The sequence below is a fragment of the Lissotriton vulgaris genome, chromosome 8, assembly GCF_964263255.1.
Source record: "Lissotriton vulgaris chromosome 8, aLisVul1.2, whole genome shotgun sequence".
NCBI lineage: Eukaryota > Metazoa > Chordata > Amphibia > Caudata > Salamandridae > Lissotriton > Lissotriton vulgaris.
In genome coordinates, this window is record NC_141696.1 from 694,969,482 (window position 1) to 694,986,776 (window position 17,295).

Genomic DNA, 17,295 nt, shown 5'->3' on the forward strand with positions numbered 1-17,295 from the left:
CATCATCTATTTTCGTTGCTACACCGTCCATCCTTCCTCGAGGCCCATCCTGGCCTAACGGACCTTGAGGGGGCCTCCCTGCAAGGCAGCTCGGGGCCCCCCTCCGGGCTCAATCAGCAGCCCTGCAGCCAGAGTGCTGTGCTTGCCCCCCCCCCCCCCCCCCCCACACCGCAGGGGCTGCAAGGGCCCGTGTTAAGTCCTTGCCATCCATGCTGCCTCTAGACCGGTCCATCCTTCCATCGGGTGTAGTATTGGGTGAGTTATATTTATTCTTTATTTCTGTAGAGGTTAGAGTTTACTTATGCCATTGGGTTCTGATGCTGTATTCCAATGCTGTGTCAAGTACATTCTGTTATTCCGTGATCACCACTTTAATACTGACTGGAACTACAACTGGATGCAGTTATACCTCTCCAATAAAGGATACATTTTTATCTAAATTTACTTAGTATTTTGTTATGTAGATACTACACCGGACCCGTCCATTCTACCTCCAGAACCGTGCATCCTTCCACCAGAACCGTCCGTCGTTCCTCCAGGCCCATCCGTCCTTATTGATTTAATCTCTGCAGTATGGAAAATCATAAAAATTGGTTACTACACCGTCCATCCTGCTTCTAGGCCCAGCCATCCTTACTCCAGGCCTTCCTTCAGGCCTGTCCTTCCTTCGTCCAGGATGGAAGGCTCGTCCATCCTGCCTACGGGCCTTTCCATCCTACCTACAGGCCCATTCATCCTGCCTCCACGCCCGTCTATACTGCCACCAGGCCCGTCCCTCCTGCCTCTAGGCCTGTCCATCCTTCCTCCAGAACCGTCCATCCTTCCTCAGCGCCTGTCCATCCTACCTCCGGAACCGTGCATCCTTCCACCAGAACCGTCCATCATTCCTCCAGGCACATCCGTCCTTATTGATTTAATCTCTGCAGTATGGAAAATCATAAAAATTGGTTACTACACCGTCCATCCTGCTTCCCGGCCCATCCATCCTTACTCCAGGCCTGTCCTTCCTTCCTCCAGGATAGTAGGCTCGTCCATCCTGCCTACGGGCCCATTCATCCTGCCTCCAGGCCCATCTATACTGCCACCAGGCCCGTCCCTCATGCCTCCGGGCCTGTCCCGCCTGCCTCTAAGCCCGTCTATCCTTCCTCCCTTCCCGTCCATCCTTTCTCCAGCCTCGTCCATTTTTCCTCCAGGCTCGTCCATCCTGCCTCTAGGCCCGTCCATCCTTCCACCAGGCCCTTCCCTCCTGCCTCTAGGCCCGTCCATCCTTCCTCCATGCCAGTCCATCCTTCCTCAGGGCCTGTCCATCCTGCCTCCAGTACCGTCCATCCTTCCTCAACGCCTGTCCATCCTGCCTCCAGAACCGTGCATCCTTCGACCAGAATGTCCGTCATTCCTCCAGGAACATCCATGCTGTGTCCAGAACCGTAAATCCTTCCGCCAGGCCCGTCCATCCTTCCTCTGGGCACGTCCATCTTTCCTCCAGGCCCATCCATCCTTCCTCCAGGTACATCCATCCTTCCTCCAGGCCAGTCCATCCTTCCTCCAGGCCATTCCATCCTTCCTCCGGGCACGTCAATCATTCCTCCAGGCCTGTCCATCCTACCTCTGGGCACGTCCATCCTACCTCCAGGCCCAGAACTGTCTATCCTGCCTCCGGGCCTGTCCAGCCTTCCTCCAAGCCCGTCCATCCTGTCTCTCGACCCATTCATCCTTCCTCCAGGCATGTCTATCCTTCCTACAGACCCGTCCATCCTTCCTCCTGGCCTGTCCAACCTGCATCCAGAACCGTGCATCCTTCCACCAGAACCATCCGTTGTTCCTCCGGGAACATCCATGTTGTCTCCAGAACAGTCCATCCTTCCTCCGGGCGTGTCCAGCCTGCATCTAGAACCGTGCATCCATTCTTCCTCTAGGCCTTTCCATTATGTCTCCAGGCCCATTCATCCTTCCTCCAAGACCATCCATCTTTCCTCCGGGCCGGTCCATACTTCCACCGGGCACGTACATCCTGCTTCCAGGCCCATCCATTCTTCCTCTAGGCCTTTCCATTATGTCTCCAGGTCTGTCCATCCTTCCTCCAAGACCATCCATCCCGCCTCCAGGCCCATCCATCTTTCCTCTGGGCCCATCCATCCTTCCTCCGGGCACGTCCATCCTTCCTCCAGGCCGGTCCATCCTTTCACCAGTCCCAACTATTCTTCCTCTGGGCCTGTCTATCCAGCCTCTGGGCCATCCATCCTTCCTCCAGGCCTGTCCTTCCTTCCTCCAGACAGAATCATCCCGCCTCCGTGCCCATCCATCCTGCTTCCGGGATCATCAATCCTTCATCTGGGCCCATCAATCCTTCATCCCGGCACGTCCATTCTTCCTTAGGGCCCATCCATCCTTCCTCAGGGCCCGTCCATCCTGCCTCCGAGACCGTCAATCCTTCATCCGGGACCATCAATCCTTCATTCGAGCACGTCCATGAGCCCTCCGGGCCTGTCCATCGTGCCCTCTGGGCCCTGGCATCCTGCCTCCAGCCTGTACGTCCTTCCTCCAGGCCTGTCCGTCCTTCCTCCAGACCAAACCATCCTGCCTCCGTGCATGTCCATCCTGCTTCCGGGACCGTCAATCCTTCATCCGGGCCCATCAATCCTTCATCCGGGCCCGTCCATTCTTCCTTAGGGCCCATCCATCCTTCCTCAGGGCCCGTCCATCCTGCATCCGGGACCGTCAATCCTTCATCCGAGCACGTCCATGAGCCCTCCGGGCCTGTCCATCGTGCCCTCTGGGCCATGGCATCCTACCTCCAGCCTGTACGTCCTTCCTCCAGGCCCATCCATCCTTCCTCCAAGACCATCCATCTTTCCTCCGGGCCCATCCATCCTTCCTTCGGGCCCGGACATCCTTCTTCCGGGCACGTACATCCTGCTTCCAGGCCAATCCATTCTTCCTCTAGGCCTTTTCATTATGTCTCCAGGCCTGTCCATCCTCAAGCTTTTTTTTTTATTGGGGTTTGAAGTGTGCACAGCTTTAACATGCCTACAACCCGGGGCCGGCAGCGTCTGCAGAGATTGTATTTCGACAGTTAACACAGCTTATTGGCCAACAACCCAGGGGTTCAGCAGCGTGACTCTCTGATAAGCACGGCCATGTCTCAAGTATGAATATGACAGTGAGTCAGTACCTCAAGATTAGGGCAAATTTATATTTCAAGAAACATGTTTCCCGTCGATCAGTAGCAGCTTAAATTCTTCATAGAACCCCAACTCCCCCCAACCTCTTAATGACACACGTCTGCCCGTGCATATTGCATCCTGATAGTGAAATTATTGCTACTCCAACACTCCACGATTCGTGGTGATTTATTGTGACTGTGGGTCGCCTTGAGGAGACCGAGAAATGAGCCAGTTAATTTGCCTCATCCAACCAGTACAATCCAGACCATACATTCAGGCAGACGCATCCAAGGCCATGTCCACTCCCCCCCTAGCTAGCCATGACGTGTATGGTTGCCAAATGTCAGTCGGCCTAGAGCGGCTAGGCTGCAGCTCCCTGTAGCGGGTGAGCTGGTCCCTGCAGTATGTGACAGTGTGCAGCCAGCCCGCTATGGCAGGTGGTCTCTCCCTCTTCCAGTGTATCGCCACTTGTCGTTTGGCTAAAAGCATCAACATCGGCACCAACTTCTGAGAACTTGTCGGTATCTCTTGAACATAGCCTAATAGTGCCATTAGTGGGGACAACGGAATCGCGATTTCAACTATATCTCCTATGTGTTTAAATATTTCCAGCCAATAGTTAGCCACGGTCCTACAGGACCATGCTAGGTGGAGAAATGTTGCGTCTGATCTCCCACAGCGCCAGCAATTTGAGTCATCGCTAAGATTAATTTGCTGTAGTTGTACCGGGGTACGGTAAACTCTATGCAGGAAGTTAAAATGGATTAGGCGGAGTCGGTAGTTGGGGGACAAATATCTCAATTATACGCAGCAGAACGTCCAGTGTTGGTCCGTCACAGTCATGTCTAGATTTGTTTCCCACCTTTGTTTTAAAGTGTAGGCCGACAAGGGGGCCGTGCTTTGAGTAATACTATATATCCGCGTTATCAGTTTCTTGGGCGAGGGGTTGGACAGTACATTCTCAAGAGCATGTAGGGAGGGTGGTTCCTGGGGGTATTCCGCGTAGCGAGCCTTGCAAGCTGACCTAAGTTGATAATATAGCAGTGCGTCAGTCAACGAGGGAGCCTCCGCCCGACACATCTGTTGAAGCGTCAAGAATGTGGCCTCCGAGAAGAGGTCACTACCTTTCACCAAACCATATGTCTTGGCCCTAAGCATCGTGGCCTTGTCCATTAGAGGCGTAATGAACGGGTTGCAGTCCAGCGGCATGGAGGGGGCATATAGTTCCTTAATACCCGCTGAAGAACTGTAGTCTTCATTCTCAGGGAATACTTACTAATAAAAAAAGAACTTGGCACAGAAGCTGAAAATATGAAAAGACATCTTTATTAAATTTAATAAGTGAGGCCACGTCACACAGAAGCCGTAGCAACTGAATGAGGTAGTCTGAAGAGTACAGAGAACAGAGGCCTTTTATATGCTCTCAGGGTTGCAAACTTCAGCATACAAGTAAGGGGCAGTCCTAGCTTTTGCCACCATGCAAAATACCTAACATTCCTTCTTACACAAGCCGGACAAACCCATAATAAAAGGACCACAACCCATATCATAAACAGACCATAAAAGAAGGAACAGAAAACAGATAAGGGGTGTGTGTGTGCACATACCAAACTCTACAATGTCCTGTGCTTTGATCCACAATCTTGATCAGCTAAAGGGCAGGAACTGGTTTAACAAGGTCAGCTTCAGGCAGCAGGGTCAGTTCACTCAGGTCAAACAGGAGTCAGCATGAACTCGAGCTAAGGTGTACATGTCCTCAAAAGACTAGTTTCAGCCACAATCATGGCCTATGGGAGGGCCACCACAAAATGGCTACCACGCACAAAATGGAACCCAAGGGTTCAGAATTCACAGAACCTCAGACCCTCCTTTTGCCCTTACATAGGCAATCACTCAGTCTGTGTCTGAATCAATATCAATATTATCCGTTATTCCATTCACTAAGGTATTATTACTTGAGTTATCTTTCATGGAACACAAGGGATAGACTTCGTTGGCATAAATAAACATCATCTGATATGCCCATACAGACCCATTGTAACTAAATGACAGAACCAAATAGGGAATACCTCTATCCGTAGTATGTGGCATAAGACCACACACCCAACAATTAGTGGTGTTCATTACTAACTGGTATTGATGCTGAAACTGTACAAAGCAATTATTCACAAATTCCGACCTTCTAATCTGCTCGTGTTCTGGTAAGATATGAAAAGAATGCAAAGAAGTAGTAGTAGGAAAAGACATAGGTTGGGAGGTGGGTGCAGAACTCAATTGGGTAGTGAAAACAATCCAACCCACAAAAGACAACGCCATGCTTAAAAATACTAGAAAACAAGTTATTAAGAACATATGGACAACAGGAGAAAGTAATGACCACTATTACAAACAAAATTATAATTTTTCACAACTCTAAGCAGAAAGCAAACCCTAAAATTATCTAGTAACATTTTTATGGCTCCTATGCACTTCAGTAACTTATTATATATCTAATTTCCTGGCACGTAATTGGAACAAGGCCGACCTCAACAAATTCACTTCCCTCCTGAGCTCATCAGCCCCTTCTACTACGGGACCCCCCACTTCCATTGACTCTCAGTCTGATAATCTTATCCAATGGCTTGTCTCCGCCGCTGACTCGGTGGCACCTCTAAAACCTGTTAAGATGCGGCGCAGTCACGACGCCCATAGGTGGTTCACCGAGGAACTCAAGGCACTGAAACTTAGTCTCCGCCAGGCCGAAAGACGCTGGCGTCGAGGATATACTCCCGAGACAAAAGCTGTCTTCTCTTCTCAGCTGAGGGAATACAAGTCTGCTATAGCCCGGGCTAAATCCAGCTATTTCTCCAATAAGATTTTGAACTCTACTAACAAATCTAAAGACATTTTTTCTATTGTTGAGGAATTATCTAACCCGGCGAGAGTCACCATTGCCCCGCTTCCCTCCCAGCCTCTGTGTGACTCCCTGAATCAGTTCTTCGTGGACAAAATTGTTAAAATCAAAACCAGCATTTCTGCTCACGTTTCATCCACTTCTTTCCCCCCCAGCACTTCCTTTCACCCCATCACCCACACCCTATCCCAGCTCCCCCTCATTCCAGAAGAGATGTTTCTCTCCCTTTTGCTCAAAGTTTCTTCTGGCTCCCCTAGCGACTGTTGCCCCCCCTCTGCCCTGCGAGAAGCTTTTACTTCCTGCCCGGACCCCCCTTTAGCCCTCTTAAACAACTCTTTAACCTCGGGGGTGGTCCCGGGTTCCTTCAAACGGGCAGAGGTGGTCGCCATCCTGAAAAAACCCACGGCTGACCCGTCCACCATGAGCAACTATCGCCCTATCTCCCTCCTTCCCTTCCTTAGCAAAGTCCTGGAGTCCCATGTCACTCAAACCCTTACTTCTTTTATTGAGGACTCTTGTGTTTTGGACCCCCAGCAGGCTGGGTTCAGACCTGCGCATTCCACAGAAGCAGTCATCCTCTCTGTGATGGACGAACTACGCAGGGGCGCCGACTCTAACACCTGTCAGGCCCTGGTTCTTCTAGACCTGTCAGCCGCCTTTGACACGGTCGACCACGATATTTTGGTCGACCGTGTCAGAGAGGCTGGCATCCAGGGCACTGCCCTGGATTGGGTGCGCTCTTTTCTGACTCACCGCCATCAAGCTGTCAGACTGTACCAGTTTTCTGCCTCTCAAGTCGAGCTGACCTGTGGTGTCCCGCAGGGATCCTCCTTATCCCCTCTCCTTTTTAATTTATACCTAGCCCCGCTTATCCGTTCCCTCCGCCAATTCAATGTCTCCGCGTTCAACTACGCGGATGACATTCAACTGGTCTTCACTATCGACTCCAGTGACCAATCCATCTCCACTTTCCAAAACACCCTCTGCTTCATTAGCGATTGGATGGGCACAAACCATCTGAAACTTAACCCCGACAAGACTGAGCTGGTGCTTGTCGGGGGGCCCTCTAATCCCTGGCACTCTTCCTTTTGGCCTGCCAGTCTGGGCAGCCCCCCTTGCCCTGTCAACTCAGCAAAAAGTCTGGGAGTTGTCATAAGCAACGACCTTTCTATGACACCCCAGATCAGCGCTGTAGTCTCCTCCAGCCATTTCCAGCTCAGGAAAATACGCAAAATCTCCCGCCTACCTACCACCGATGCCCTCACTTTGGCCCTGCTTGCGTTAGTCATGTCTAGGCTTGACTACGCAAATGCACTTTACGTAGGCATTCCTGCATACCAACTTAGGAGACTCCAGCTGATCCAAAATCAAGCTGCCCGCTTGATCTATCATCAACCTAGAGATCAGCACGTCCAACCTCTCCTAAAAAGTCTCCACTGGCTTCCGGTTTCTGCCCGCTGCAACTTTAAGCTTGGTTGCATCATTTTTAAATCCCTCACTGGTCATGGTCCCTCCTTCATTTCTTCTTTGCTTCATCCTTATGTTCCCTCCCGCACTCTTCGGTCATCTCAATTGGCCTTACTTTCTGTCCCCAGATTCAAGCAGAAGAAACACGGTGGCCTCAGGTTTTCTTTCTTAGCCCCATCTTTTTGGAACACCTTACCTCTTTCTCTTAGGTTGCCCTCCCCCTACACCACATTCAGATCCTCCCTCAAAACTCACCTTTTCACTGTAGCTTATTACTAGCCGTCATTCTGTGTTATGTTATCTTCTGTCTCTCCTCCCTGCTCCCTCTGTATAGCGCCAAGAAACCTAATGGTGTTAGCGCGCTCAATAAGTTAATTTAACATAACATAACATAACATTATATGTTCAGGTGAAACAGTGGTGATCCCCAACAATGCTCTGAGGTGAAAAGGGGATACTCTTCCACAAAGAATGGATTTTATTCTGCTTTTGCCAAACAGAATACTACTTTAAAACAATGCCAGTAAAACAGCAAAAATGTTGTCTCCTAACACCCATTTTATGCAATCGCATGGGAAATACCCAGAGTCCGTCCAAGCCTCTCCGGCAGGCTTCTATTGTTTATCAAATCCTTTTGTGTTGTTTTCTTCTGCATGAGCCTCTTCGTTCAGGCCTTTCATGAAAATGGTCCTTCTCAGTATCCGTTGGAGTGCCCTCCTGGCAAACACTTGCAGCTCATTTGAAAGTCTCAATGTCTCAAGGCAGTGCACCAATATCTCTCCTCTGCGGCAGGCACTACAGATAGTGTGATCTTCATTGATCAAGGGCACAGATCATCTTATGCAGATCTGGGTCTACATTCTCAGACTCCAACACTCATTACTCAGTGTCAGAGAACGCTCAGGCTGCTCTTTCATGGGCACCAGAATGTAGTGCCTTTTTCCAATCTTGGATTCTCCGGTGCACTGCACTTCCGTTGGAGCAAAGGAAAAGGGGTTGTGTGGCCAAAACCCCGGCCAAGGGGCTCAAAGGACTGCACACTGTCAGAGGTTGCCAGCACAAGACAGGTGGGTGGAAAACTGAAGCTTCAAACAACAAGAATCCTTCTCTTTCGCTCTTTGCACTGAAATTATTTTTCTGTGATGTCCAATGCCGTCTGATGGAGCAAGTGCGATGCTTTAAACAGTTCATTGTATAATAAGGGGACTGCAAGCAGGTGGCCTGCAATCTTCATAGGAGTGGCCATATGCCATGGGACAATTCTGGTCTAGAATACACTGTCATTTCTCAAAGGCAATACAAAGACAAAGGCAGTAGGCAAAACAGTGCCTCTAGACTCTTCAATTGGGTTTCCGTGTGAGAGCATATCCTCCACCATCTAAGGGTAGATAGCGACACGATTAAGTCTAGGTATTCCTAAATTCCTTATCTAGAACATCTCAAAAGAAAAATTGCATAATATAGATTATCAGGGACATGTAGATACCTCCCTTTTAATAACTGTGCACCAAGCGCACTGCGCAATACACAGGCTAATAATCAAAATGTGGAAACTTGTCTTATAATAGCATTGAGTCAGTTAACCAGTCCATCACTACCATGACGGTTAGACTGGAAAACATCGATGTTAGGCCTAAAGAAAATTCTTAAAAAAACAGTCTAGTCACACAAAAGGGAATTATACATAATATAGGGGTTCCTAGTACATTACTGCAATCTGGAAGTGTGAACCTAATACAATAATAATTATAAAAGAAGGCTAACTGGTGAAAGGAATATGGAAAAGGGAAAATGGGACTAGGACACAGCTAACATCCCCAATTACTAGGGACGATGCAACATCAATCAGGGGAGAAGTGACGAAAGAAAAATCTATAGGAAGAACAAGAAATTACTTGGGTGATAGTCAGCTCTACCGCTGGCCGCTAAACCATATACCGTAATCTCAGCTAATGTTCCAGTTCCTTTTTCAGGGAAAAAAATTAAACCTTGTTTCCTTTATGGTACAAGGCCATACACTATTCAGGAAGCAGAACAAAACTGACTAAAGTAATATAAAAATTAGGTCACCATGCGCAAAAGTCACAGATCTATCATTTATCCTTACGTCCAATCAGGATACATAAATTTAGGGCTGCCTGTTCCTTAAGGGGAGGGGCAGTACGTGACTAACAGCATGTGACACACTTTGATTCTGTATATCTCTTTTTTTATTTTCTTTCAAATACCATTAACGCCAAATTTGACATACACTGATGAAGTGTTGTCTGTCTTTCTGTGAAATTTAGTGTCAAAGCAAATCTACCCAACAGTTTGCAGGATACACATCGTCATGTATATCCCTTCACAACACAGGTAAACTTGTAATAGTATCATAAGCAGCAACATAAAACAAAAAACATGCAAAAAAAGAACGCACAAAACGGACATGTCAAGCCATCAGATATACAAAAAGCATAGACAAAACAATAGCATATATAAATGAGCGGTGACGCATAACACTGTGTCAGGTTTAAAATCATTACCCTCCTTTTTGACAGTAGATCACCAATTAGTGGATATCTGCTGTCAAATACAACTTTCAGACACACAGAACCAGCAAGAACAATTCATGATAGAACCAAATACACAAACATGAAAAACGCATGGACATTTCTTTCCAAAGGAGTTACGCAAAAAAACATCTCATTTCAACCAACCAAACTCACGTGTCTTGTCAGCCTTAAAATCACCCAGAACAATCCATGAATGATCTGTGGGCAGAAGCAAAAAAAAAAAAAATACACAACACACAAAAGAGAGACATTTCTCATAACAAACAGACATCAATTATAACTTTTAATCAGAAGACAAAACATAATACACATGAACAGACACAAAAATAAATGTCCATTAATTAACTGTTACCATCTGGTCAGTCAGCTTGCAACATTAAGCCATTTTAACTTTCCAAAAGTAAAATTCTTTCACTGACACTCCAAGTTATCTTTGGGCCACAATTTCCACTGTAAAAAATAATTCTTAATTGGAAAATCGTTCTCACTTAGGCATGTAGCCTTCAAAATTTAAATATAAAGCTTTGTCTTATTTTCTGTCTAAGACTTAATGCAATGCTTCATTATCGGTCAAATAAAAGCAATTAGCAGATATTATTTTTTAGAGGCAGAGATACAAATATATCATTTCTGCCGAGCATTTAGCATATGTTGGGACTTTCAAAGAAACCTTTTTCATGTTTTCACTTTGGAATTAAGTTCTTTAATTTTGTGGAGAAACCTGAAACCCTTCCTTTTAGAGGCCTGTTTAGCAAGGTCATTCTGCATTTTACAGAGACAAGGCCTTAATTTAAAAGGTCACAAATGTCAACATGACAGCCTCCTTCCATTGTTTAAAGGGAAACTAAAGATAGCATCTCAGCGCCTTGAGCCAGCTCTGCAGCTTCTCCTAGCCCACACCCTCTGCTCATTCTGAGGCTGCCAAAGACGAAAGGCCTTCCTAATTCCTCCTAACCTGCAATAATTCACTCTATTTTGAAAAAATATTTTCTCTTTTTCAGGCACTAAAAATGATCTCCATTCCCAGATTATTAAACAACATTTACTGTGAATAATTCAAAGAACATAATAACACACATACCAGTTTTTAGAACAAATGCTTGTTTGCAATGGTACTCATTTCATCAACCTTAAATGGATCTCACTGGGTCATTTAAAAGCAAACCCCAAATGGGGACAGTCTGCAAATTTGTATTATACCTAAATGTATGCATTTACTGAAGCCTAAAATACTTTAAAGCTATCATAAATGGCAACAATGCTGTTTTAAATGGTCTATTTTACCCAAATTCGACTTTGATGTTTGGGGCACTTAAAAATAAATATCCTATAAGTATGTTACATATTAATCATCCTCAGAATGTTCTTTACACATTACAGATATTAGACATTATTCATATATCGTGTAAATCCTTAGAAAAATGAGTTTTTTATACGCCTGTGAGATGTCATATGCTAATGTCTTCATTATGCTGTGCAACACAACTCAAATTAAATTATAATGCTAGGAGGTCACAGTATGAGCATTAAGCTTCATGAATAGTAAAAAACGAATTTTGTAGCACTTATTTTTAATAATTACTTTTCATGATTAATAATTAATTTTAATAAACCCAATCATTTTTGCTAATTTCACATATAAAAGCAAGCTGCAACCCTTGCCTATGATTTTAGACGCATTCATTTATAAGCCTAAGCACAGAAGCCTAACTTGAAACATGACAACATTTGAAAGTGTTTGCCTGTACATTTCTAATACAATGTATGTAAGTAAAATGCTATAATTTTGTTTTTCTACAAAAACACACCATTTTCGTTTTTGAGGCCTTTTTTTATTCCTAGTGAATGTGAATTTTATGTTTTTAAGCATTTAGACATTTTGCTTAATAGACTGAAAACATCAAGAAAAACCACGAACAGACATTGAGCTCATTTCATACATAAACAGAAAGGGGGTGAAACACTCAGGACACACAATACGGCAAGCTTTTAGCTATGCATTTCATAAATAGCGCCATCGCAATTTACTTACAGAAGTTGCACTAATGGGAAAACCACATAGACATTTAAACCCACATTTAACCCATAACTCAATACTCAGGACAGAAACCAAGGACAGCCCACAGACTGTACTTAAACCAAAACATTTGCAAATACTAGTTGTAAGTCATATTTACAAGAAACGCTTCTCAATTGTGTTTCAAAAGACTGCAAAAACAGCCCAACAGACTGATGTATGTCCAAGAAGCGAAAATACACTCAATTCACTAGCTTTGGCTAGCAGAAAACCAAAAAATCGCTCTGCATATCTTCCTTCATAACATTGCGCAGAACAAAGGATCCTTATTTGTATTATGTCATATTTTAATTCCCTGGGGATACAAAATCACCAAGGAAGAAATATGTTTGTAAATCTAAACCTATTTAGATATTTCCCGCTAGGGGGGCCAGCTAATTTACTTCACATCACACTATGGTACCTTCCAAAAAAAAGCAACACATTTTTCCATGTGAGCTTGAGAACAGGCATGCCAAAAATACTGCGGAATACGCAAGTATTATAATCAAAGTGGTGCTTAAGGTACTTTTCGTACGTGCACCGTTCAACTAAACCAAATGGAGAAATATCTCCTCATTACCTGCCTACTCAAATTGCAATTCGCATATCCAAACCTATACAAATCAAAAGTTGGCCAACACAAATTGCAAAGTTCCAAAGCTACAGTACTAAATTTGCTAAGACCAAGCATCTTATAGCTCACTAATCTAGCTTCAAACTTCAAGGGGTTATCTCTACCAATACACTCGCAAATATACGAGCCCCTCGGCTTTGGTTATTGCAGCAACCAAATCAAAACTAAGAAACCAAACCCTCGGCTTTGGTAATTGCAATAACCAAATCAAAACCAAGAAACCAAACAAAGTCGTGGGAGCGACCCACTTGTACTTCTAATCAAAAGGTTATCCAAATTCTAACTGTCAAGTTCTACATGACCTAACAGTCTTTTTCGAATACTCACACCAAAAAGGTTCTCAGTCAGGAGTGACATCATGTGGAGGATCAAAATCAGGAAGAGCAGAAATATACTGGGCTGCGAAGACAGAGAATCTCCAGAATCCTTGTGCACAAAGTAGCAGAGTCCCATCCTCTCCTCCTCAGTAGTTTTCAGTCTCCTGACAAGATCACTCCTTCAGAAAGTCACTTCTCTGATGAAGCACACGTTGGCCGCGCCATTTGAAGAACTGTAGTCTTCATTCTCAGGGAATACTTACTAATAAAAAAAGAACTTCGCACAGAAGCTGAAAATATGAAAAGACATCTTTATTAAATTTAATAAGTGAGGCCACATCACACAGAAGCCGTAGCAACTGAATGAGGTAGTCTGAAGAGTACAGAGAACAGAGGCCTTTTATATGCTCTCATGGTTACATCTTCAGCATACAAGTAAGGAGCAGTCCTAGCTTTTGCCACCATGCAAAATAGCTTGCATTCCTTCTTACACAAGCCAGACAAACCCATAATAAAAGGACCACAGACCATATCATAAACAGACCATAAAAGAAGGAACAGAAAACAGATAAGGGGGGTGTGTGCATACCAAACTCTACAATGTCCTGTGCTTTGATCCTCAATCTTGATCAGCTAAAGGGCAGGAACTGGTTTAACAAGGTCAGCTTCAGGCAACAGGGTCAGTTCACTCAGGTCAAACAGGAGTCAGCATGAACTCGAGCTAAGGTGTACATGTCCTAAAAAGACTAGTTTCAGCCACAATCATGGCCTATGTGAGGGCTACCACAAAATGGCTACCATGCACAAAATGGAACCCAAGGGCTCAGTATTCACAGAACCTCACCGCTCTTTTAGTGATACATCCCCAGGCCCATCTTTTGACTACCACTGTGTCAATCTCTCCCTGCGGCCTCCTATAACTCGCGTAGACTGTCGCATGTATCGGTGCAGATCTATCAATTTCAATCGCCACATGTGGCTGAAATGGTGTCGGGTGCTGCCAGAGGTGAAGAAACTGCGCTTGGGCACTGTACGCATATAATTCAAAATCCGGGGCTCCCAGTCCTCCCTGCTCAAAGGGGAGCATCAGCAGATTCCAAGACACCCGGGGTTCTCTGCCTGCCCAGGCCAATTATATAGCTGCCGAGCTTCTAGTCGTGCAAAGAAGGCTTTCGTGAGCGGCATTGGAATATTGACGAATAAATATAGTAATTTAGGTAGTATCACCATCTTGATGAGTGCTATGCGGCCCAGTAGCGATAAAGGGAGACCCTTCCAGCCCTGTATCTTGGTTTCAATCCAGTCCATTACCCTGCCGTAATTGTCGAGCCACAGCTCCTGTATCGATCTGCTGATCGTTATGCCCAGATATCTAGTCCCAGAAGTAGCCCACTGTTCGGGTAGTCAGTTTCACAGGGTGTGGTTTCGTCCATGAGAGCAAGTATCGTTGATTTGCCCCAGTTCACTTGAATGCCCGCCAAGCCGCCATATCTTATTATTTCGCACATGAGTGGATTGAAATTGTCTTTGGGATTGACCATGTACACGGACATATCGTCCGCATACATTGAGATCAGGAGACCTCTAGAGGTCAAACCAATGGTTCTGTGCGTATGGTGTTGCAGCAATCTCGCCGCCAGAGGCTCACTAGCGATGGCAAACAATAGCGGCGACAAGGGGCACCCCTGCCTCGTTCCGCGTGTGATTTGGAAAGAATCTGACACCTGTCCGTTTATTCTCAGCCTGGCACATGGCCGACTGTACAGCACCTGGATTTGTTGCATGAATAAAGGGCTAAATCCCATTCGGGCCAACAAGACAAACAAAAACTTCCACTCTAGTGAATCAAATGCCTTGGTGGCATCCAACAGGGCCGCCACAGCTTGGACTTGTGGCGCCAGATAGTGTAGGACACCGAACAGCTCTCTTAGATTGTGTGACGTCGCTCTACCTGGTATAAAACCAGACTGGTCCGGCAACGCTATCTGGGGCAGCATAGGCTGCAATCTGTCAGCCAGCAATTTGGCGTATATTTTCGCATCAAGGTTGATGAGCGAAAGTGGCCTATATGAATCCGCTAAAGTTGAATCTTTGCCCAGTTTTGGCAGTGCAATTATCAAGGCTTCGCGCAAAGTGGGGGGAAGCGTGCCTGTTTCAACAGCCTCCATATACACTAGCCATAATTTAGGCGCTAGTAGGTCTGCATACTCTTTGTAAAATGCGGCTGTTAGGCCATCCGACCCCGGGGTTTTTCCGGTCGACATGCTCCCAATCACTTGCCGTACATCTTCGATTGTGATTGGCAGATTCATGTATTCCCGGGCGCCGTCATTGAACCATGCCAGCGCGATGGTGTCTAAGTAATCTGCCACCTCAGCATCTGTAGGATTTAGTGCGGTAGTGTATAGGTGTTTGTAATAGGCGTTCATGGTCGACAGTATGTGTTTCGGTGTGCGGGCGGTACCTCCCTCCGCCGTGCGCAGCTCTGTTATGTAATCTGCGCCTTTAGGTGCTCGCAGCAGTCCCGCCAGCGTTTTGCCAGCTCTATCTCCCTCTCCATATCTCCTTGCCTGGGCGTGCTTGTTAAGATACGCAGTCTCTCTGTCTGCCTCCTCCTGAAATTCTGTTAGTTTGGATTTTATTGAGGCCAAAATGTCTGCAGTAGGGTGGATCTGATACTCTCTTTCAAGTGCGCCTGTTTCTGTCTCTAGTCTCGCAATCGTGGACCGTATGGCTCTCAGCACTCCCGTCTTCATGGCAATACAGTTCCCTCTAACAACCACCTTGAAGGCTTCCCAAAAGGTACCAGGGGAGTCCACTGTGCCCTCATTCAGTTCAAAATACTCTACAATCTTTTTCCTTAGGTCCTCTCTGAAGACCTGATCTAGCAGAGCTCCCTACGGAAATTTCCATGTGAACGGTTGTCGGTATGCTTCGGGAATTTGCAGGCTAACCCGTACCGATGAGTGGTCTGAGAACATGCGCGGGAGGTGTTCCGCGTTAATCGCCTAAGAGTGCATATCTTTTGACAGCAGCCAGTAGTCCATTCGGGACCATGATTGCCAGTGGTGGGTAATGCAAGTATCCTCCTTCTCCGCCGGGTGCAAGGCCCTCCATGTGTCCACTAGATGCAAGTCCCCAATGATATCACGTAGTGCCTGCGCCGCTCTAGGGTGATGTTCTCTAGCAGTGCCCACCCTGTCAAGCACCGAGGACAAAACCACATTAAAATCCCCACCCGACATAATGGAGGCTGGCATGAACAACTGTAGTTTCTGGTGTAGGATATAGAAACATTCTGGATTATCACAGTTTGGGCCATACGTGTTCACTATAACTGTAGGTGCATCGTGGAGTGTACCATGTAGCATGATGTATCCACCCTAACAGGCTGCTATTGTGGTATGGGTTTTCCAGGAGACACCCTTGCGAATAAGGATCGCAACTCATCTTGAGTAGGAGGAATAGCCAGATGTCACGATCTAGCCCCAGCGTGCATTTTTCAGAATGTCTGCCGCTTCTGCCGTAAATGCGTCTCCTGTAGGAGGCATATATCAATTCCTTTATGCAGCAGGTATGATTGTATAAGTCTTACTTTGCGCCGGTCTTTAAGACCTCTCAAATTCCAGGAAAGGCATTTTAATTGCATCGTACCTGCAATTTCCCCACCGGCTTTTGTCATCTCAGGCATACCCAGTCATCAGCATCTCGGGCATACCAGCCGAGCTGGTGGTGGCATTTCAAATCACAGTGAACATCTGCTTTTCTTTTAAGATAAAGTCCCACAAACCCCCAACTCTTATCCCCCCCCCCATCCCCAACAATTCAACTGAGTTGTCGCTGCTGCGACTGTCTTATGTCAAACCACGTCTTACACCTTGGGCTGCTTCTGGAGCCTATCCCCCGGCTACCTTGGTTTACCAATATGCAGCCTTCCCACTCCCGTCCCACCCTCCTCCCCTGCAAAGCCGGCAGCATTGCGTAGCCTGTGTGTGTCACAACCCAGCCTCAGTGTCCACACGCATCTCACCACTAGGGTGACCTTGAACTCAGTTCTGGCGCTCATGACTCATTTACAGTGTGGCCCCTCATCTCCCCTTAGGCACATTCCCTCATTGTCCCCCCTCCAAGCCGTGGTACTGTCTCCACTTGGCCCACACTCTGCGGAATTTCTTAGGGCACCCTCTCGCTTTGTATGTCACCCTT